Here is an 11,254-nt window from a genome sequence, read left to right on the forward strand (position 1 = left end):
TTTCCATGTTTACACAGATAGCGGTGTGGATATTTCCATGTTTATGCAGATAGCGGTGTAGATATTTCCATGTTTATACAGATAGTTGGGCAGATATTTCCATGTTTATACAGATAGCGGTGTAGATATTTCCATCTTAATACAGATGGCGGTGTAGATGTGTCCATGTTCGTACAGATGGCGGTGTGGATATTTCCATGTTCATACAGATGGTGGTGTAGATATTTCGAAGTTTATAGAGATAGCGCTGTAGTTATTTCCGTATTTATAGTGAAATCTGTGTAGATATTTCCATGCATATGCAGACAGCTGTGTGGATATTTCCATGTTCATGCAGATAGCGGTGTAGATATTTCCATGTTCATCCAGATGCCGGTGTAGATATATCCATGTTCATACAGATGGCGGTGAAGATATTTCCATGTTCATACAGATGGCAGTGTAGATATTTCCATGTTCATACAAATGGCGGTGTAGATATTTCCATGTTCATAGAGATGGCGGTGTAGATATTTCCATGTTCATACAAATGGCGGTGTAGATATTTCCATGTTCATAGAGATGGCGGTGTAGATATTTCCATGTTTATACAGATAGCAGTGTAGTTATTTCCGTGTTTATAGAGATAGCGGTGTAGATAATTTCAATTTTATACAGATAGCTGGGGAGATATTTGCATGTTCATACAGATAGTGGTGTAGATATTTCCATGTTCATACAGATAGTGGTGTAGATATTTCCATGTTCATACAAGTAGCGGTGTAGATATTTCCATGTTCATACAGATAGCGGTGTAGATATTTCCATGTTCATACCAATAACGGTGTAGATATTTCCATGTCCATACAGTTAGCGGTGTAGATATTTCCATGTTCATACAGATGGTGGTGTAGATGTTTCCATGTTCGTACGGATGGCATTGTAGATATTTCCATGTTCATACAGGAGGCGGTGTAGATATATCCATGTTTACAGATAGCAGTATAGTTATTTCCAAGTTTGTACAGATAGCGGTTAAGATATTTCCATGTTTATACAGATAGCGGTGTAGATATTTCCATGTTTATACAGATAGCAGTGTAGATATTTCCATGTTTATAGAGATAGTGGTGTAGATAATTTCAATTTTATACCGAGAGCAGTGTAGATATTTCCAAGTTCTTACAGATAGCGATGTAGATATTTCCAGTTTTATACAGATAGCGGTGTAGATATTTCCATGTTCATACAGTTAGCGGTGTAGATATTTACATTTTCATACAGATGGCGGTGTAGATATTTACATGTTCATACAGATGGCGGTGTAGATATTTCCATGTTCGTACAGATGGCGGTGTAAATATTTCCATGTTCATAGAGATGGCGGTGTAGATATTTCCATATTTATGCAGATAGCGGTATAGATATTTCAAAGTTTATACAGATGGTGGTGTAGGTATTTCCATGTTTATAGAGATGGCGGTCTACATATTTCCATGTTTATAGAGATAGTGGTGTAGTTATTTCCAAGTTTATAGAGACAGCGTTGTAGATATTTCCACGTTTATACAGACAGCGGTGAAGATATTTCCATGTTTATACACATAGCAGTGTAGTTATTTCCATGTTTATAGAGATAGCAGTGTAGATATTTCCATTGATATACAGATAGCTGTGTAGATATTTGCATGTTCATGCAGATAGCGTTGTAGATATTTCCATGTTCATACAGATAGCGGTGTAGATATATCCATGTTCATACAGATAGCGGTGTAGATATTTCGATGTTCATACAGATAACGGTGTAGATATTTCCATGTTCATACAGATAGCGGTGTAGATATTTCCATGTTCATACAGTTAGCCGTGTAGATATTTCCATGTTCATACAGATGGTGGTGTAGATATTTACATGTTCATAGAGATGGCGGTGTAGATATTTCCATGTTCGTACAGATGGCGGTGTAGATATTTCCATGTTCATAGAGATGGCGGTGTAGATATTTCCATGTTTATGCAGATAGCGGTATAGATATTTCCATGTTTATACTGATGGTGGTGTAGATGTTTCCATGTTTATAGAGATGGCTGTCTAGATATTTCCATGTTTACTGAGTGAGTGGTGTAGTTATTTCCAAGTTTATAGAGACAGCGCTGTAGATATTTCCATGTTTATGCAGATAGCGGTGAAGATATTTCCATGTTTATACAGATAGCGGTGTAGATATTTCCTTGTTTTTACAGATAGCAGAGTAGATATTTCCATGTTTATAGAGATAGTGGTGTATATAATTTCAATTTTATACCGAGAGCACTGTAGATATTTCCAAGTTCATACAGGTAGCGGTGTGGATATTTCCACGTTTATAGAGATGGCGGTGTAGATATTTCCATGTTCATACAGATGGCGGTGTAGATATTTCCATGTTTATAGAGATGGCGGTGTAGATATTTTCATGTTTACACAAATGGCGGTGTAGATATTTCCATGTTTACACAGATAGCGGTGTAGACATTTCCATGTTTACACAGATAGCGGTGTGGATATTTCCATGTTTATGCAGATAGCGGTGTAGATATTTCCATGTTTATACAGATAGCGGTGAGGATATTTCCATGTTTATACAGATAGTTGGGCAGATATTTCCATGTTTATACAGATAGCGGTGTAGATATTTCCATCTTAATATAGATGGCTTTGTAGATATGTCCATGTTTGTACAGATGGCGGTGTAGATATTTCCATGTTCATAGAGATGGCGGTGTAGATATTTCCATGTTTATGCAGATAGCGGTATAGATATTTCCATGTTTATACAGATGGTGGTGTAGATATTTCCATGTTTATAGAGATGGCGGTCTAGATATTTCCATGTTTAGAGAGATAGTGGTGTAGTTATTTCCAAGTTTATAGAGACAGCGTTGTAGATATTTCCATGTTTATACAGATAGCGGTGAAGATATTTCCACGTTTATGCTGATAGCGATGTAGATATTTCCATGTTTATACAGATAACAGTGTAGATATTTCCATGTTTATAGAGATAGTGGTGTAGATAATTTCAATTTCATACAGATAGCAGTGTAGATATTTCCACGTTCATACTGATAGCGGTGTAGATATTTCCACGTTTATAGAGATGGCGGTGTAGATATTTCCATGTTCATACAGATGGCGGTGTAGATATTTCCATGTTTATAGAGATGGCGGTGTAGATATTTTCATGTTTACACAGATGGCGGTGTAGATATTTCCATGTTTACACAGATAGCGGTGTAGACATTTCCATGTTTACACAGATAGCGGTGTGGATATTTCATGTTTATGCAGATAGCGGTGTAGGTATTTCCATGTTTATACAGATAGCGGTGCGGATATTTCCATGTTTATAAAGATAGTTGGGCAGATATTTCCATGTTTATACAGATAGCGGTGTAGATATTTCCATCTTAATACAGATGGCTTTGTAGATATGTCCATGTTTGTACAGATGGCGGTGTAGATATTTCCATGTTCATACAGATGGCGGTGTAGATATTTCGAAGTTTATAGAGATAGCGCTGTAGTTATTTCCATATTTATAGAGAAATCTGTGTAGATATTTCCATGTATATGCAGATAGCTGTGTAGATATTTCCATGTTCATGCAGATAGCGGTGTAGATATTTCCATGTTCATCCAGATGCCGGTGTAGATATATCCATGTTCATACAGATGGCGGTGAAGATATTTCCATCTTCATACAGATGGCGGTGTAGATATTTCCATGTTCATACAAATGGCGGTGTATATATTTCCATGTTCATAGAGATGGCGGTGTAGATATTTCCGTGTTCATACAAATGGCGGTGTAGATATTTCCATGTTCATAGAGATGGCGGTGTAGACATTTCCATGTTTATACAGATAGCTGTGTAGTTATTTCCATGTTTATAGAGATAGCAGTGTAGATATTTCCATTGATATACAGATAGCTGTGTGGATATTTTCATGTTCTTACAGATAGCAGTGTAGATATTTCCATGTTCATAGAGATAGCGGTGTAGATATTTCCATGTTCCTTCAGATAGCGGTGTAGATATTTCCATGTTCATACAGCTAGCTGTTTAGATATTTCCATGTTCACACAGATAGCGGTGTAGATATTTCCATGTTCATACAGTTAGCGGTGTAGATATTTCCATGTTCACACAGATAGCGGTGTAGATATTTCCATGTTCATACAGTTAGCGGTGTAGATATTTCCATGTTCATACAGATGGCGGTGTAAATATTTACATGTTCATACTGATTGCGGTGTAGATATTTCCATGTTCGTACAGGTGGTGGTGTAGATATTTCCATGTTTGTACAGATAGCAGTGTCGTTATTTCCATGTTTATAGAGATAGCAATGTAGATATATTCATTGATATACAGACAGCTGTGTAGATATTTGCATGTTCAGATATCGGTGTAGATATTTCCATGTTCGTACAGATAGCGGTGTAGATATTTCCATGTTCATACAGATAGCAGTGTAGATATTCCATGTTCATACAGATAACGGTGTAGATATTTCCATCTTCGTACAGATGGCGGTGTAGATATTTCTATGTTCATAGAGGTGGCGGTGTAGATATTTCCATGTTTATGCAGATGGGGGTATAGATATTTTCATGTTTATACAGATGGTGGTGTAGATATTTCCATGTTTATGGGGATGGCGGTGTAGTTATTTTCATGTTTACACAGATGGCGGTGTAGATATTTCCATGTTTACACAGATAGCGCTGTAGACATTTCTATGTTTACACAGATAGCAGTGTGGATATTTTCATGTTTATGCAGATAGCAGTGAAGATATTTCCAAGTTTATACAGATAGTCGTGCGGATATTTCCATGTTTATACAGATAGTTGGGCAGATATTTCCATGTTTATACAGATAGCAGTGTAGATGTTTCCATCTTAATACAGATGGCGGTGAAGATATGTCCATGTTTGTACAGATGGCAGTGTAGATATTTCCATGTTCATACAGATGGCGGTGTAGATATTTTGAAGTTTATAGAGATAGCGCTGTAGTTATTTCCGTATTTATAGGGAAATCTGTGTTGATGTTTCCATGTATATTCGGATAGTTGTGTAGATAATTCCATGTTCATGCAGATAGCGGTGTAGATATTTCCATGTTCCTCCAGATGCCTGTGTAGATATATCCATGTTCATACAGATGGTGGTGAAGATATTTCCATGTTCATACAGATGCCGGCGTAGATATTTCCATGTTCATACAAATGGCGGTGTAGATATTTCCATGTTCATAGAGATGGCGGTGTAGATATTTCCATGTTCATACAAATGGCGGTGTAGATATTTCCATGTTCATAGAGATAGCGGTGTAGATATTTCCATGTTTATACAGATAGCAGTGTAGTTATTTCCATGTTTATAGAGATAGCAGTGTAGATATTTCCATTGATATAAAGATAGCTGTGTAGTTATTTGCATGTGTATACAGATAGCGGTGTAGATATTTCCATGTTCATACAGATAGCGGTGTAGATATTTCCATGTTCATACAGATAGCGGTGTAGATATTTCCATGTTCATACAGATAGCGGTGTAGATATTTCCATCTTAATATAGATGGCTTTGTAGATATGTCCATGTTTGTACAGATGGCGGTGTAGATATTTCCATGTTCATAGAGATGGCGGTGTAGATATTTCCATGTTTATGCAGATAGCGTTATAGATATTTCCATGTTTATACAGATGGTGGTGTAGATATTTCCATGTTTATGCAGATAGCGGTATAGATATTTCCATGTTTATACAGATGGTGGTGTAGATATTTCAATGTTTATAGAGATGGCGGTCTAGATATTTCCATGTTTATACAGAGAGCGGTGAAGATATTTCCATGTTTATACAGATAGCTGTGTAGATATTTCCATGTTTTTACAGATAGCAGTGTAGATATTTCCATGTTTATAGAGATAGTAGTGTAGATAATTTCAATTTTTTAACGAGAGCAGTGTAGATATTTCCAAGTTCATACCGATAGCGGTGTAGATATTTCCACATTTATAGAGATGGCGGTGTAGATATTTCCATGTTCATACTGATGGCGGTGTAGATATTTCCATGTTTATAGAGATGGCGGTGTAGATATTTTCATGTTTACACAGATGGCGGTGTAGATATTTCCATGTTTGCACAGATAGCGTTGTAGACATTTCCATGTTTACACAGATAGCGGTGCGGATATTTCCATGTTAATAGAGATAGTTGGGCAGATATTTCCATCTTTATACAGATAGCGGTGTAGAAATTTCCATCTTAATACATATGGCGGTGTGGATTTGTCCATGTTCGTACAGATGGCGGTGTAGATATTTCCATGTTCATACAGACGGCGGTGTAGATATTTCGAAGTTTATAGAGACAGCGCTGTAGTTATTTCCATATTTATAGAGAAATCTGTGTAGATATTTCCGTGCATATGCAGACAGCTGTGTAGATATTTCTATGTTCATGCAGATAACGGTGTAGATATTTCCATGTTCATCCAGATGCCGGTGTAGATATATCCATGTTCATACAGATGGCGGTGAAGATATTTCCATGTTCATACAGATGGCGGAGTAGATATTTCCATGTTCATACAAATGGCGGTGTAGATATTTCCATGTTCATAGAGATGGCAGTGTAGATATTTCCAAGTTCATACAAATGGCGGTGTAGATATTTCCATGTTCATAGAGATGGCGTTGTACATATTTCCATGCTTTTACAGATAGCAGTGTAGTTATTTCCATGTTTATAGAGATAGCAGTGTAGATATTTCCATTGATATACAGATAGCTGTGTAGATATTTACATGTTCATACAGATAGCGGTGTAGATATATCCATGTTCATACAGATAGCGGTGTAGATATTTCGATGTTCATACAGATAACGGTGTAGATATTTCCATGTTCATACAGATAGCGGTGTAGATATTTCCATGTTCATACAGTTAGCCGTGTAGATATTTCCATGTTCATGCAGATGGTGGTGTAGATATTTCCGTGTTCATAGAGATGGCGGTGTAGATATTTCCATGTTCGTACAGATGGCGGTGTAGATATTTCCATGTTCATAGAGATGGCGATGTAGATATTTCCATGTTTATGCAGATAGCGGTATAGATATTTCCATGTTTATACAGATGGTGGTGTAGATATTTCCATGTTTATAGAGATGGTTGTCTAGATATTTCCATGTTTACTGAGTGAGTGGTGTAGTTATTTCCAAGTTTATAGAGACAGCGCTGTAGATATTTCCATGTTTATGCAGATAGCGGTGAAGATATTTCCATGTTTATGCAGATAGCGGTGTAGATATTTCCTTGTTTTTCCAGATAGCAGAGTAGATATTTCCATGTTTATAGAGATAGTGGTGTAGATAATTTCAATTTTATACCGAGAGCACTGTAGATATTTCCAAGTTCATACAGGTAGCGGTGTGGATATTTCCACGTTTATAGAGATGGCGGTGTAGATATTTCCATGTTCATACAGATGGCGGTGTAGATATTTCCATGTTTATAGAGATGGCGGTGTAGATATTTTCATGTTTACACAAATGGCGGTGTAGATATTTCCATGTTTACACAGATAGCGGTGTAGACATTTCCATGTTTACACAGATAGCGGTGTGGATATTTCCATGTTTATGCAGATAGCTGTGTAGATATTTCCATGTTTATACCGATAGCGGTTCGGATATTTCCATGTTTATACAGATAGTTGGGCAGATATTTCCATGTTTATACAGATAGCGGTGTAGATATTTCCATCTTAATACAGATGGCGGTGTAGATATGTAAATGTTCATACAGATGGCGGTGTAGATATTTCCATGTTCATAAAGATGGCGGTGTAGTTATTTCGAAGTTTATAGAGATAGCGCTGTAGTTATTTCCATATTTATAGAGAAATCTGTGTAGATATTTCCATGTATATGCAGATAGCTGTGTAGATATTTCCATGTTCATGCAGATAGCGGTGTAGATATTTCCATGTTCATCCAGATGCCGGTGTAGATATATCCATGCTCATACTGATGGCGTTGAAGCTACTTCCATGTTCATACAGATGGCGGTGTAGATATTTCCATGTTCATACAAATGGCAGTGTAGATATTTCCTTGTTCATAGAGATGGCGGTGAAGATATTTCCATGTTCACAAATGGCATTGTAGATATTTCCATGTTCATAGAGATGGCGGTGTAGATATTTCCATGTGTATACAGATAGTAGTCTAGATATTTCCATGTTTATAGAGATAGCAGTGTAGATATTTCCATTGATATACTGATAGCTGTGTAGATATTTGCATGTTCATACAGATAGCGGTGTAGATATTTCCATGTTCAGAGGGCGGTGTAGATATTTCCATGTTCATACAGATAGCGGTGTAGATATTTCCATGTTCATACAGATAGCGGTGTAGATATTTCCATGTTCATACAGATAGCGGTGTAGAGATTTCCATGTTCATACAGTTAGCGGTGTAGATATTTCCATGTTCATACAGATGGCGGTGTAGATATTTACATGTTCATACAGATGGTGGTGTAGATATTTCCATGTTCGTACGGATGGCAGTGTAGATATTTCCATGTTCATACAGGTGGCGGTGTAGATATTTCCATGTTTATACAGATAGCATTGTAGTTATTTCCATGTTTATAGAGATAGCAATGTAGATATTTCCATTGATATACAGATAGCTGTGTTGATATTTGCATGTTCATACAGATAGCGGTGTAGATATTTCCATGTTCATACAGATAACGGTGTAGATATTTCCATGTTCATACAGATAGCGGTGTAGATATTTCCATGTTCATACAGATAACGGTGTAGATATTTCCATGTTCATACAGATAGCGGTGTAGACATTTCCATGTTCATACAGTTAACGTTGTAGATATTTCCATGTTCATACAGATGGCGGTGTAGATATTTAGATGTTCATGCAGATGGCGGTGTAGATATTCCCATGTTCATACAGATGGCGGTGTAGATATTTCCATGTTCATAGAGATGGCGGTGTAGATATTTCCATGTTTATACAGATAGCAGTGTAGATATTTCCATGTTTATAGAGATAGCAGTGTAGATATTTCCATTGATATACAAATAGCTGTGTAAATATTTGCATGTTCATACTGATAGCGGTGTAGATATTTCCATGTTCAGTGGGCGGTGTAGATATTTCCATGTTCATACAGATAGCGGTGTAGATATTTCCATGTTCATACAGATAGCGGTGTAGATATTTCCATGTTCATAGAGATAGCGGTGTAATATTTCCATGTTCATACAGTTAGTGGTGTAGATATTTCCTTGTTCATAGAGATGGCGGTGTAGATATTTCCATGTTTATTCAGACAGCGGTATAGATATTTCCATGTTTATACAGATGGTGGTGTAGGTATTTCCATGTTTATAGAGATGGAGGTCTAGATATTTGCATGTTTATAGAGATAGTGGTGTAGTTACTGCCAAGTTTATAGAGACAGCGTTGCAGATATTTCCATGTTTTTACAGATAGCGGTGATGATATTTCCATGTTTATACAGATAGCGGTGTAGATATTTCCATTTTTATACAGATAACAGTGTAGATATTTCCATGTTTATAGACATAGTGGTGTAGATAATTTCTATTTTATACAGATAGCAGTGTAGATATTTCCAAGTTCATACAGATAGCGGTGTAGATATTTCCACGTTTATAGAGATGGCGGTGTAGATATTTCCATGTTCATACAGACGTTGGTGTAGATATTTCCATGTTTATAGAGATGGCGGTGTAGATATTTCCATGTTTGCACAGATGGCGGTGTAGATATTTCCAGGTTTACACAGATCGCGGTGTAGACATTTCCATGTTTATGCCGATAGCGGTGTGGATATTTCCTTGTTTATGCAGATAGCGGTATAGATATTTCCATGTTTATTCAGATAGCAGTGCGGATATTTCCATGTTTATACAGATAGTTGGGCTGATATTTCCATGTTTATACAGATAGCGGTGTAGATATTTCCATCTTAATACAGATGGCGGTGTAGATATGGCCATGTTAGTACAGATGGCGGTGTAGATATTTCCATATTCATACAGATGGCGGTGTAGATATTTCGACGTTTATAGAGATAGCGCTGCAGTTATTAACATATTGATAGAGAAATCTGTGTAGATATTTCCATGTATATGCAGATAGCTCTGTAGATATTTCCATGTTCATGCAGATAGCGGTGTAGATATTTCCATGTTCATCCAGATGCCGGTGTAGATATATCCATGCTCATACAGATGGCGGTGAAGATATTTCCATGTTCATACAGATGGCGGTTTAGATATTTCCATGTTCATACAAATGGCGTTGTAGATATTTCCATGTTCATAGAGATGGCGGTGTAGATATTTCCATGTTTATACAGATAGCTGTGTAGATATTTCCATGTTTATAGAGATAGCAGTGTAGATATTTCCAATGATATACAGATAGCTGTGTAGATATTTGCATGTTCATACAGATAGCGGTGTAGATATTTCCATGTTCAGAGGGCGGTGTAGATATTTCCATGTTCATAGAGATGGCGGTGTAGATATTTCCATGTTTATGCAGATAGCGGTATAGATATTTAAATGTTTATACAGATGGCGGTGTAGATATTTCCAAGTTCATAGAGATGGCGGTCTAGATATTTCCATGTTTATACAGATATCGGTGAAGATTTTTCCATGTTTATACAGATAGCGGTGTAGATATTTCCATGTTTATACAGATAGCGGTGCGGATATTTCCATGTTTATGCAGATAGCGGTGTATATATTTCCATGTTTATAGAGATAGCAGTGCGGATATTTCCATGTTTATACAGATAGTTGGGCAGATATTTCCATGTTTATACATATAGCGGTGTAGATATTTCCATCTTATTACAGATGGCGGTGTAGATATGTCCATGTTAGTACAGATGGCGGTGTAGATATTTCCATGTTCATACAGATGGTGGTGTAGATATTTCGAAGTTTATAGAGATAGCGCTGTAGTTATTTCCATATTGATAGAGAAATCTGTGTAGATATTTCCATGTATATGCAGATAGCTGTGTAGATATTTCCATGTTCATACCAATAACGGTGTAGATATTTGCATGTTCATACAGATAGTGGTGTAGATATTTCCATGTTCATACAGATAGCGGTGTAGATATTTCCATGTTCGT

This window comes from Gorilla gorilla, chromosome 20 (assembly GCF_029281585.2).
Source record: "Gorilla gorilla gorilla isolate KB3781 chromosome 20, NHGRI_mGorGor1-v2.1_pri, whole genome shotgun sequence".
NCBI classification, from domain to species: Eukaryota; Metazoa; Chordata; class Mammalia; order Primates; family Hominidae; genus Gorilla; species Gorilla gorilla.